Below are 13,686 nucleotides of genomic sequence, written 5' to 3'. Positions count from 1 at the left end.
TTATAATTCTAGAGAATAAAGGGCAGCTACATGTTTTTGGACATTCTCCTTCAATGCCTCGTTAGTTCATGGAGGTACTGGCCCTGGGTACTCGAAGGGAATATTAATGGAGTGAAAACTCTGGCAGTTCCTGTGAACTTGGAGGGGCTTTGATTTTATAATAAACTTTATACATGAAGTAATAAACTTTATGTCATCTAAGGAGAGGCCTATCAACAGGATGGATAAAGGATGAGACTTCTCTTTTGTTTCTGGATGGATTATCCTCTAATCAGATTTTCACTTTTGACAAATGTAGTGGAGGAGCAGAGTGGGAAGTTGGGGGAGGGTAGTGGTTGTGGCAGATTGGGATGCAAAGGATGTACCGGTGCTGTTACACTAAGAGAGGGAGATCTCTAACCCTCATGCTTAAGGGTTTTGTTTTTTGTATTTAGGGAAATTGGGGGTGGGGGAACATGGAATTCCTGTGACTGGTGCTGAGACTGGATCCTAGGTCTCTGCTTAGTATCTGATGATTATTGCTGGGGAAAAGAAGTAGGACTCAAAAGATGAGGAGGACTTTCCCTATGTTAGTGCCCTGGGACAAAACCTTATTTTTCTGTTAGTTATGATTATACAACCAATGATATAATTGATCCTTGCATAATGAAGAAAGGCAGAAATGACTTCCTCCCTTTACTGCAAATGTAGGGGGTCTAGAGGTAGGCAAATTGCATATACTGTCAAACTTTGATGATGTGTGATTAATTTGGCTGACCTGCTTTCCATCTCTTTTCTTAATACCTGTTACAAAGAATTCTCTGAGTAAGAGGTATGAGTGGGGGACAGGGAAGAGGGCTATATTCAGGGGCCAGTCATCTCCTCCTTAGACAGCCTGATCTCCCACATGCCCCACCCCTTTCCACATACTCCCAAGGGGTCACCATATGGGTTTCAGACAAAGTGTAGACATCTCATGGGTTTTAGCCCATTGTAGCGAAGAATTCCTGAACTCAAGTGATCCATTGGCCTCTGTCTCCTTAGTATCAGGGATTATTGATACATGTTAACACGATTAATTTAGATTTTAAAAGCCATGCACTTTGGGTAGGCAACAGAGGATGAATAGAGAAGCCCATGGTATGTTACTGTAAATATAGTGTCTGGAATACTAAGACTACCAATGAATTCAGGCCTACAAAAAGGACTTCTTTCAGCAGTATTAGGGGAAAATTGATGGTCAAAAAAGGGATAGAACCAGCAGTAGATAGGGTACTAATAACTGGCAACAGAGAGAGAAAGCAGAGAAGCTTTACTTCTATTTTCTTTGCCAAGAAGAAGGACCTTTGGAATGGAAAGGACAGAACAAAAATGACTAATAGAGAGTTGATAGCTAAGATCAACAAGGAATTAATAAGAGAACTCCTAGCTACCCTTGGTGAACTCAAAGTCAATTGTCCCAAGTAAACATTGAATAATAAAACAACTAATGATAATAATAATAATAATAAATTGAATAGTAAATGAGCTAATGCCCCCCACCATAAGTAATATTTGACAGATTGAGGAGAATGGGAATAGTAGTACAGGATTAGAGAAGATTAAATGTTGTCTCCATTTTCAAAAAAGGGAAGAGAATAGGTTCTGCCCACTACAGGCCAATGAGCTTGATGTTGATGCCTAGAAAATCCCAGAAAAGATCATTAAAGAAAAAGTTGGGAAAGAACTATAAAGGAAGGAGTAAAACAATTCATGCTTCTCCAAAGAATTGCAAACTATTAACAACCATATGAAAGAATTCTCCAAATCACTAATAATAAGAGAAATAAAAAATTAAAATAGCCCTGAGGTTTAACTTCATCACACTCAACAGATTGGCAAAGATGACTATGAACCAGTGAAAACCAGTTTTATTGGCATGACTCTAGCCCCCAGGATGCAAGTATGGTAGGGATAATAAATCTGGAGACTGGGCATTACCTCCTCATTACCTCTTACTGGATGGCACAATTAGAGCACTCCTCACTCCTTATTAGGCAATTTAGAAAAACCTTCATTTCACTGGTCCCAATTAGACTGTTATCTTCCTCTATGGATAACCTGGCAGTCTTCTCTTGGTGCCAGCTAATTCTATATAAAAGTCTATGTAAGTTTGAGCCCAGTGGATCTATGTACTTTTGACATGAGTATGAAAACCAATGCAAGGCTCTATGGCAGGAAGCCATTCCACAATATGTTACCCTTGACAGAAGGCAATGGGAGCCATAGGCTTAGGCTGTTTCCTAATCACATTTAGTCTTTTCCTCCTCTTGGGAGTAATGGTTTTATAAACTGCTATCCCTGTGTGGCTCTGCTGTTCTTTTTATGAACTCTCATGTACTGTAATGACAAAAGATGGAAAGAGTCATTGTTGGAAGAATAGTTAAAAGGCAAGCACATTAATGACTTGTTGGATTAGTGAATTAGTGCAATCATTCTGGAAAGCATCGTGGAATTATACAAATAAAGTGGCTAATATGTTCATAACTAATGACCCAGAAATTCCATTGCTAGATATATTTGCTATTCCATTGCTAGATATATATTGCTAGATAAATTCACAAGGAATTCACTTACAAGAAAAGTTTCATATTCGCTAAAATATTTATAATGCTACCTTTTGTAGGAGAGACATAGTTTGAGGGTATTTAAAAATATTTGGGGGTTTCAGTGGGCTACAAACCTAATCAGAGTCAACATGTGATACGGTAACCAAAAAACAAAATTTACTCTTGGACTAATTTAAGAAAAATATAAATTCCAAGAATAAGAAACTGATAGTCTCATTGTATTTTGCCTTGGCCATCTGAAATTCTGTGTTTGCTTCTAGGCACCAGGATACTGAATGGATTAAAATCTATTCCATGAAAGAATTCATTGAAGCAACTAGGAGATGCCTATCAGTCATGGAATAACTGAATAAGTTGTCCTGTACAATAATAAAATGTTATTATGCTATAAGAAATTAATAATGTGATAAATATAAAGAAGTAAGGAAAGACATAGATGAGCTGATGGAAATTGAAGTAGGAAGAACCAAAGAAACAATATACACATTTATTGTGACTACAAATGGGAAGAGTAACAAAATAGTTGAAAATGAATGCTATAAGAAGAGATCCTAGGGGTTTCTCCCCTATTCCTTTACAGAGGGGGGAGCAGTCTATAGGTATGAAAAATTGCATATAATGTCAAATTAAAATTTTTTTCTTATTTTTATTCTGTTATTAAAGGATTGCTTTTGGGGGGAGGAAGAGCTATAGGGGGAAATCTTGGCAATATGAAAACAAAAGATATATATTATATATGTGCATATATGTATATATATATATGTATATGCTAGATATACCTTCTTTTTTAAAAACATGGTTACTAAACTGATCAATGAGAATAATGTTATTAATATAGTTCATCTAGCTTTTAGCAAAGTATTTTATGATAATATACTATTAATAACATTCAGTATACTATTGATGTTAATAGTATACTATTATTGTGGAGAGGATGGAGAGATGTAGGCTATGCAATAATAAAATAATATGTATTCAGAACTGGTTGAATGACCAGACTCAAAGTGTGGTCATTAATGGTTCAGTATCAAAATGGCAGGTCTCTAGCAGTGTATCTGGGGATCTGTTTTTCATCCTGTGCTGTTTGACATTTTTATTAGTGGCTTGGATAAAGGCATAAATGGCATGTTTATCAAATTTGCACATGACACAAATCTGGGAAGAATGGTTAACATATTGGTTGACAGAGTCAAAAGATTATGACAGGCTGGAACACTGGTATGAGTCCATTAAGATAAAATGTAATGGGGATAAATGTAAAGTCTTATGTTTGGATTCAGAAAAGCAATTTCACATGTATAAAATGGGAGTGGAATGGTCATAGGCCAATGTTGAACAATGGTTTAATGTTTAACAACTGCCTCTATGTGAAAAAAAGTACACATGACACATTTTAAGTTTAATCTGCATTAATAACATTTTTCTATTACTTCCTTAATTCTAGACAATCAGCAAATTCTATAAATCATGTCCTGATTTGTAGTGTTTGCTGATTTCTGAGATGTAATGCTCACACTTAAAATTTAACAATTAACTCATATGAACTGGTTCAAGTTGACTCTTACTTGTCCTTGCATGGAAAATTAGCAGTATGAAAATTATTTGGTTAAAACAATAAATTGTTTTAGTGTATTACATGCTCAATGTGAACCAATATGTGATATGGCAACTAAAAAAAAGCCTTAAAAAAGCATAACTTCCAATGGTAGTCTCATTGTCCTCTGCCTTGGTCATCTGAAATATTGTGCTTAATTCTGGGCTACAGGATAGTGAAGGGATTCAAGTCCATTCCTTGAAGGGATTAGTTGTAGAAACTAGGGATATTTAGCCTAAAAGAGAGGAGACTCAAGAAGGATATGACCAGACAGTCTTCACATATTTGAAAGGCTGTCATGAGAAAGAGGAATTATACCTGTACTGTGTGGACCTGGAATCAAGAACAATGGATGAAAGTTGTAAAGACAGAAGTTTAGGCTTGATCTCAAGGAAAAATTCTAACAATTCAAGCTATCCCAAAGAGAAATGGATTGCCTTCAGAAATGGTGAGTTCCCCCACAGTTGGGACCCTTCAAGGACAGGCTAGATAGTGACTTTTCAGGTATGTTGTAATAGGGATTCTTTTTTGCAGATATAGGTTGGACTAGAGAGCTGATGAGGTTCCTTTGAGCTCTGAGCTATTTCTAAGGTTCCTGATTTCCTTATTGCAAGGAGAATGGAAGAAAGGAGGCACTAGATGATTGATGACATTAAGCACCATGGCATAACTAGGCAATACTCATTCAATCTTTTAGTATAAAACCTAAGTTTTGGTATGTTGAGACAACAATCCATCTTGATTTTTAGAGGTTTTTTTAAAAAAATGTTTGAAGACTGTTATAATCATAAGATCACATATTTAAAACTAGGAGCTTTAAAACTTATCAAGTCCACCATCTCATTTTACAATAAAGAAACTGAGGCTCAGAGAAATTAATTGGGCTCAGGGTTTGTGGACTCCAAGTCTATCACTGTAGTGTGTGTGTGTGTGTGTGTGGGGGGGAAGCTTTTCATTAGATTATGTAGCAATATTTTAAAACATAATCAAACTTGAACTAGCTGTACCACATAACACGATCCCAAAATTATTGAATTGAAAGGGACTTGTTCTGGGCTCTATATACCATTTTACTTAGGGATCTCATCAGTTATCATGGAATTAATTATCTTTATGCTGAAGATTCAATGATATACTTATCCAATATCCAGTTCTAACCTTTCTCCTGTCTTCCAGTCTTGTATATCACCAGCTACATACTGGACATCTTGAACTGGATGCTCCATAGATATATTAAATACAATATATGTAAAACCAAACTCATCATCTTTCCTCCCTCTCTAGCTTTTCTATTACTAGGAAAGTCACCATCATCTTTCCAGTCTCTCAGGCTCAAAACCAAGGTGTCATCCTCAACTTTCATATCATTCTCTTTCTGTTTCTCTCTCTCTCCTTCCTTCCCCAAGTCCGATCTATTTTGAAGTCCTTTCAATTCTACCTTTGTAACTTTTCTCTCTCCTCTAGTACTGCCACTGCCCCAGGATCTCATCACCTCATTCCTGGATTACTGAATAAACTGTACTCAATTCAGTTCATTCTCCACTCAGCTGCTAAACTGATCATCTTAAAGTTCTGGACTGACCACATCAGCTGCCTATTCAATAAACAACCATGGCTCCTTATCACCTCCAAGAGATCCTCTATTTGGCCTTCGGAGTCCTCCCTAGCCTGTCTCCTCACCACTTTCCGGTCTTCTTACGCCTTCCACCCTATCATACATTCTGCTATCCAGCGACATCCTCCTTGCTGTTCCTGAATAATACACGTCATCTCCTGACTCTGCATTTTCACTGGCAAAATTCTCTCTCGGTCTTAAACGCCTTGCTTTCTCCAAGTCTCAACAAAAGTATGAATTTTCTTCAAGAGGCCTTTCCAGATCCTCATTAATGCTAGTGCATTTCGCCTGTTGACTTCCAATTTATCCTACATATAACTTGCTGCACACACTTTGCATAATCTCCCCCATGACGCATGTGCATCTTGAGAGGAGGAACTGCTCTTTTGCTTTTCTATGAGTCCCCAACAATTAGCACAGTACCTGCAATATAGCAGAGCCCTAATAAATGCTTGCTGCCTGATTGACTTTGGCGATCAACCAGATTAACTTATATCTGAAAAAGGATCCCCTCTCTCTATAAAATACCCCACGGCCAAGACTTTTCTTGAAGATTTCAAGTGACAAGGATTTCACTCCCTCCCAAGGGGGCTCAATTGATCCTGAACTCCTATAGTCTGTATGTTTTATCAGGTCACAGTTTATCTTGGGGTCTAGAGACAGAAGTGATTCTCAAGGGCATCTGGTCCAACTCCTTCATTCTATAGGAGGAGAAAATGATCTCCATAGGGATGAAGTTAACCTAGGATCTCATAGGCAAATAAACAATAGAACCGCAGCTTTATCACAAGTCCTCTGACTTTATATCTAGGTCTCTTTCAACTATGTGCTTCAGATACTGTAATAAAGTTATCAGATAATCTCTGAATCTAACAGAAAATACAGAATTTGGGTTAGTGCAAGACCATTCATATGTAAAAAAGGCCATTTGCCAAATTACAATATGGATCATAGCTGTAGCAATGATTCTTAGGTAATAAAAATTCATTTCTGCACTGAATAGTCTTCCCAAAATCCTATTGTAATGACTCATTGTGGTGTGGAAATGATCCTGGTTTCTGAAGTCTATGCCAGCAGAACTTAAGCTCTAGCAAATTTATCCAGGCTGGAATGGCTTGAAGTGTAATTCTGGCAATGGAGAGAGCCTACTTTCAGAGGACTATTCTAACTAGGTATGGAGAGGTACAGGACCAGTAAGAAGATTTAATTCTCTGACCATGGCAACCCATGAAACAGAGACAAACACAAAATAGCTTCAGGCTTATGTGGTCCCCTTCTGTTTTTGCAGAGGGTAGTAGAGTGGTGGAAAAGAGAGAAGAGGATACTGAGAATCACACAGTTTTAGACTATATAAACTTTAACTTAGCTGTTGATATGCTAAATGTGAGGTCTTTTTCCAATGACCAGGTGAACATGCATTCATGTCAATCCTGATATTCTTGCTATAAATGAAACCAAGCAAAGAAGAATTTCAGCCAATAGAAGGATGACTCAGGTTGGCTAGGTGGTGCAGTGAATAGAGCACTGGCCCTGGAGTCAGGAGGACCTGAGTTCAAATATGGTCTCAGACACTTAACACAAAAACTAGCCGTTGTGACCTTGGACAAGTCACAACCCCAATTGCCCTCCAAAAAGCAAAAAGAAAAAAAGAAAAGAAAAAAAAAGGATGACTCACAGGTTCTCCTTAGAGAACTTAGTTAACTTCCTTAACAGACCTAGTTAAATTGCTTTTATTGTGAACTAAGGACAATAAGAAACAATTTCAGGAAACATTTGTTCAGCTTATATTGAAGAAGTTTTTACCAAAAGACCATCAAGAAACTATTTTCAGCTTATGTACTAACATCTGTTGCCAAGCATGAAGTGACAGAGAAATTCTATGAACAATTTGATGAGGACCCTCTGACTTAAATCTACATGTACCTTGATGAGGAAATGTGACTTTTAGTATCTAGATAGCTGGTCTCAGAGACTAGAAGATTTGCCTTTGATATATACTAGATCTGTGATTCTGGGAAAGTCACTTATACTTTTACTGATACAGTAACCTTCTAAGACTCTAAGTTGTAAATGGGATACTACTGATCTGCATTGATAGGAGTTTCCTCTTTGGAAGTTCTCTACACCAATATAATCACAGGTTCAGTCAAACAAACAAATAAACAAACTTTAATGCTTAGTGAATTCAGTGCAAAGGTGAGAATAGGTGAGGAGAATGAAAAACATATTTCAAGATATGTAGTAGGAATAAATATGAGAAGCCAGAAATTGTTATGCTACACAGAAGTCTAATGCCTATTATCATGTACACTTTAAGAAAGTGTTTGGAATGTCCTAGACATGGTAAATACTGAATAACTTTACAAAAATGAAATTTACTATATTGTAACAGGAAAAAATGACATTATTGTTGCCAAGTTAATTTTTTTAAGACTAGGTATCCCTCTCTTAGGCTGAAAATGCAGTACCTATTCACAGGCCTGTTTGACATAGAAGCTTTAACCTGTTATGTTTTTGTGATCTGGGCCCATTTGCTCTTCCTTAAAAAGGCTGGTGGCCCACTCTTCCTTGAGACTCACCATATTGTTGCCAGACCTAGTGAGGATACTTGACTACCTTTAGCCCTACAGCAGTTTATAACTCTTGAACTCAAGCAATCTACCAGCCTCTGCCTCCCAAGCAGCAGAGACCATTGGCACACACATTGTGTTTGGTTATGGGATTCATTTTTTTTAAGAAAGTGGCTATATGTGGTCAGAACACTTTATTTGTTAGAGTAGATATTAAAGTTAATATAAAGGTGGAAGAAAGAATAAAAATAAGGAAAAAAAAGATGTTGTATACAATTAAAACAACAAAAATCTCAACCCATTTAATCAAGATATTGATCACAAAAATGGAGTATGATTGGAGGAAATAAGATTATCAGGTCCTTGAGGTCAGGGACCATCTTTTGCCTCTTTTTCTATCTCCAAGATTTAGCACATAGTAGGTACTTCATAAATGTTATTTGATTGAAAGGGTATAGACATATTACAATGATTTCACACAGAAGTTTATGCAAGTCAGTTGCTATAACAAGAAGGTCAAAGGTGACTAAAAAGCATCTTAGAAACACTTGGCTTATTTACTAAGTGGAGATCAATGGCAGTCATAAATAACACCTTTTTAGAATACAAATTTATTTGTAAGATCTTATATAACAGGATAATGTAAGATAATGAATAGCATCATCTCATAAAAACAGAAGGAAGCAGTGGAGGGTAAAACTAGTTTAAAGAAATTTCATGGGGGACACAATTAAACAAAATCCTCCTAAGAGAGGAAATTGGATGGAGGACAAAAAAATATTTTAAAAAATGGAAAAGATCTGCAAGGATTTGTACACTGTGTATAGAACTTTTTTCATCACCAAAAAAATCCACTGTATCTGGACTTTAATGTCGCAGTCCTGGATATGCTTATAAAGGAGACAGAAGTGGCATTAAAGAGAACAAAGACAGAAAAAGCAGGCAGGTTAGACCAACTGTGCAAGGAGAATATTTGTGTTGGAGGGGGTAAAGTTGTGGGAATATGATTGAGTTGCAACATATCTGAGGGAGGAGAAAGTACTGAAGGTAAGGGAGAAAATTCTGTGAAATTATCAATACCCCCACCAAGATAAGCAAGTAAACTCAATAACTGCTGCCCTATGTGGTTACTTTCCCATCTATATAAAAATGTTGTGAAAATAATCTGCAAGGGCATTCTTAATGAGAGAGAGAGAGAACAACTAGGCTATTATAAGGAATAATTCTACAGTAGAACACATCTACACGAATAATGAAATCAGTTGAGGCATAAAACAAGGAACTATATGCTTTCCAACCCTGTGATGGCAGAGACTGGGCACAGAGCTCTGGGAAAAGAGATTCCCTGTGGATGATGTAGTCTTCCAGATACTCCTTTTTGCAGATGACATTGTGATGATTTCATTAAGTTCCATAACATTTAGAGACTCCTGGAAGAAATCCATAATCACTCAAAAGAGTTTGGCCTATTCATCAGTGTAGGGAAGGACAAATGAATGAAGAAAGTTTATTGTATAGATTTCAACATGCATTTGGATGAACAACATATAGAATTTATCCAGCAGTGTATGTGTATATATATATCTATATTCATATTATGCATATATGTACATATATACTTGTGAATATATGCACATATGTGTGTATATATATGCATACATACTTATATATAAATACTTGTATTTATATCTGGGATAGAGAGTGTAAATGGACAAACTAGGTCCAGAATGTCAAAGTGGAGAAGGAGAAGAAAACTTGGAATTGCTTTTGGAAACTATAGAGCTTTTTTACTGACTTCAAACCTTCCATGAAAATAAAGCCTCATTTTTTCAATACTAACATTTTACTGAATATAGTAGTAAGACATGAAACACCATTACCTACAAAGAGCTAAAGATGTGACTCGCATAGAGAACAATGGAGAAGCACATGGTAGCTATGGGAAGGCTATAACATATAACCAATTGGAAGCTCTGGGAAAGAACAGGAGTGAAGGAAGTCATGAAGGAATTGTATGATAGGAAAAGAAGGTGGGTTGGCCACTTGATAAGATTGAGATATGACAAGTGGACAGCCAAAGCATTCCATGGGTACCTTGAAATGTTGGGAGGAAGTGAAGAAGGCCTGCAGAAGGTTGGATGGATCCCCTGTGGTGAACTTTTGGGAGAATATAGGTAGGAGTCACACATGGGTTGGGATGGCATGTTTAGATCAAGATCTGTATTACTGGAGGGAACTTCAAATTGATGAGACTACTCATCTATGTGAATTTTTGAGTATGACATAGTTAGATGGAGAAATTATAGAACTCATCCACCAATGTCTCTGTCTTTATGTGTGTGTACATACACACACACACATCTTAGATAACCAGAATAAATGAACAAGAAGTTGGGATTAGAATTAAATAGGAGAGGGAGAATTGGCTGAGTCTTCTTTAGGAAATTGTGATGCTCCATTAAGTACCCTAAAACTTTTCCCGGAAACTTAGCACTAATTTTTCAATACCAATATTCTACCCAGGTCACATGGTAGCAAGCCACAGAACAGTACAGTATCTGAATAAAGGAGTATCACTAAAAAAAATGGAGAGACACATGAGTATGTATGTATGTATTAATGCATATGTGAGTGTGTGTCAAGTTGTAACACACAAGACATCAAGAGCTATAAAGAAAAACTGGAGCAAAGGATGACAGAAATGTATGACAGAAAGAAGAGAGATATGCTGGTCATGTGGTGAGATCAAGAGATAACTGGCACCTTGTATGTTTCACTGATATTCTTATGATATGAGGAGAAAGTAAAGGTGGTTTTTTTTTTGGTTGGTTTTTTTTTTAGCACAGTGGGAACACTCTCCTGGGGAGAACATGGTCAAGCATTATATAAGATGAGCAGGCATATTTGATTTGTCATTTGCATCATTGGAAGGAACATCCACACTGATGTTACTATGGATACATTTGAGTGAATATCAAGTAAGGTGATTGATTCTATTGTTGTAAATATTGTTTTAAAGAACTTGATTTACTATAAAGAACAAGAAGAATTATCTATCATACTCTTTTGAAAACAAGTTGGAATCCTCAATTGAAGTAGATTTTAGAAACAAAGATATTTGTTGTTTTACATTCTATCCAAAAGCTAGAAACCTGAGAGCACAATGGTTTAAATGCAAAAAAAAAAAAAACCCTCTGAATTTTCAGTCAGAAGTGACTCAAGTTCTATTCCTGACAGAAGACCCAAGTCGTGGCTTTCTGCCTTTGATATTTACTAACTGTGTGACCACAGAAAAGTCATTTAACCTTTTTGAGTCTCAATTTCTGAACCTGCAAAAAGGGATTAATAATAACATAATAATCTTTATAACAACAATGATAATTATTAATAATAAGTACTGACCTTATGAAGTTACTATGGATTTCAAATGATATAAAAGAACTTTATAACTCATAAAGTTTTATATAAATATTGGCTCTTACTATTATTCAAATAATTGGGCAAAGATCAGTCCTGGTGTGCCTTGGAGTGTATGATTTTCTTGCCCTGTGTCCTGTCAAGTACTGCAGATTTAATAGTGTTGGCACCTGTTACATATACTTCATTACATTGTAGTAACTTTAACCTAAGCCAGAATTTAGGCTCCCGTTGACATCATTTCTATCAATACCTATCGATCCATTTATCTTTTTTTTTTTTTTTTGCTTTTTGGAGGGCAATTGAGTTTAAGTGACTTGCCCAAGGTTACATGACTAGTTTTTGTGTTAAGTGAGGCCGGATTGATCAATTTATCCTTAATGATAAAGTTGGTTACTCTCACAAAAAGAGGCCCCATTTTAGACTCTTAGTGTTTTGCTGATGATAATATGTTAAGTGGAATAATATAAATATAGATACTTTATGAGATAGATGCAGATCTCTTACTCTTTATCTCACCAATGTATTGAATGCCAAGATCTTAACAAGAAGCAGAAAATGTTCTCTGGTTTAGACAGGTCACTCTCTCTTCCTCCCTCCGAGGTAGAGTTTAACAATGCAACCTGCCAGCATCAACTAAATACTGACAAAAAGTAAATTCATCTTTCTTTACACCATTTCTGTCAAGCCAGGGTTCTCTCAATCAATTTTATAAAGCACCTCTTTAATTTCTTAATCACAGGCATTTTAAATTTGATCCCCGGAGGGTACACACATCAGTCTATATATAGCTTCTGTCTCTCCCCACACCACCAAGCAGAAAGACACATGGCACCCTCTGTCCAGCCAGAAGTTATTTTAAGCTCTTCTAAAAAGAGGTTTGGTATTTAGTTAACACTTCATCCTTGAAAACCTTGGAAGGAGAACATTATTTTTAAAAATTAAATTCCAAATGGGAAGAGTTAACAAGTTGAAATATATACATTAAAAATAATTTGGTAATATACTCATATACATATCTGTGTACTTTAAAGAAGTTCTCTTTGTTTGAAATCAGACCCAAATTTACTCAGAATCTACAAACAATAAATATAAATAGTAGCCTGTGCACATAGGGTCTGGGTTTGAGCCAATGGAACTTGTTTGTATACGAATTTGCCCTGTATTTTTCAGGTGTAAAGATTGCTCTAATTTCATATAGTAATTCTATTGTAAGCCCTTTGGATTTTCACATTATATTTGCCTTTAAATAGGAATGAGTCTTTGAACACTCAGGAATCCTCATTCCCTAAAAGTAGACTAATAGCAGAGAGAAGCCTAGTTTAGGGAAATTTGTGTTCCTTTTTAATTGTCCCTTTCTTAGCAAATATTGATCTTCTAATTAATTGCTGGTGGCAAAAAAAGGAGCATTACAAAACTTTCTCTTGTATAAAGTCTATTATCTTGACTATTTTTTTTTCATTTTTCAGACTGGAAATTTTTTACTGGCAGAAGATGAAAGGCCCCCTGTGCCTTACTGAGGAGCATATTATTAAACACAAATAAAACAATGGAAAGGGCTTCTGCAGTTCACTGTCAATCTCCAAGTTGAGCTGTTTGGGCAATGCAAACCACTCTTGCCACCCCAACCCCAACCTCACAACTTTTAAGGTTACTTGAAAAAGTGTTTGTTGAACTTACCAGTAGGCGAGGAACAAAGCAAAGAGAAGAGGAGAGAGCCAGAGGAAGGAGGTAGTTATAAAACAAAACAAAGTAAAAAACCCCCAAACGAACCAACAGCAGAGCAGGGCAGGAACCAGAGCAGGACACCTCACCCCTGTTCCTGCTGGAGAGGGAGAGAGAGACACACATGGAAACACACACACACACACACACACACACACACACACACACACACACACA

General features: G+C 36.5%; 1 protein-coding gene across 1 annotated transcript in view; it reads right to left on the bottom strand.

Moving 5' to 3' along the window:
- The window catches only part of TXLNB (taxilin beta), a 72,988-nt gene that overhangs the window by 59,281 nt on the left and 21 nt on the right, over positions 1-13,686 (bottom strand). Inside the window, exon 1 of the mRNA XM_069077178.1 lies at positions 13,465-13,686. This exon is cut by the window's right edge and continues 21 nt beyond it. The gene's annotated coding sequence lies outside the window, so the exon portion shown is untranslated. The remainder of the gene's footprint in view (positions 1-13,464) is intronic.

Source organism: Petaurus breviceps, unplaced genomic scaffold (assembly GCF_028583685.1).
Source record: "Petaurus breviceps papuanus isolate PSGF00001 unplaced genomic scaffold, PetGlider_PUasm1.0 90977, whole genome shotgun sequence".
Lineage (NCBI taxonomy): Eukaryota > Metazoa > Chordata > Mammalia > Diprotodontia > Petauridae > Petaurus > Petaurus breviceps.
Note: the sequence above shows the minus strand (reverse complement) of the source record. Positions and strands in the feature narration are given on the sequence as shown.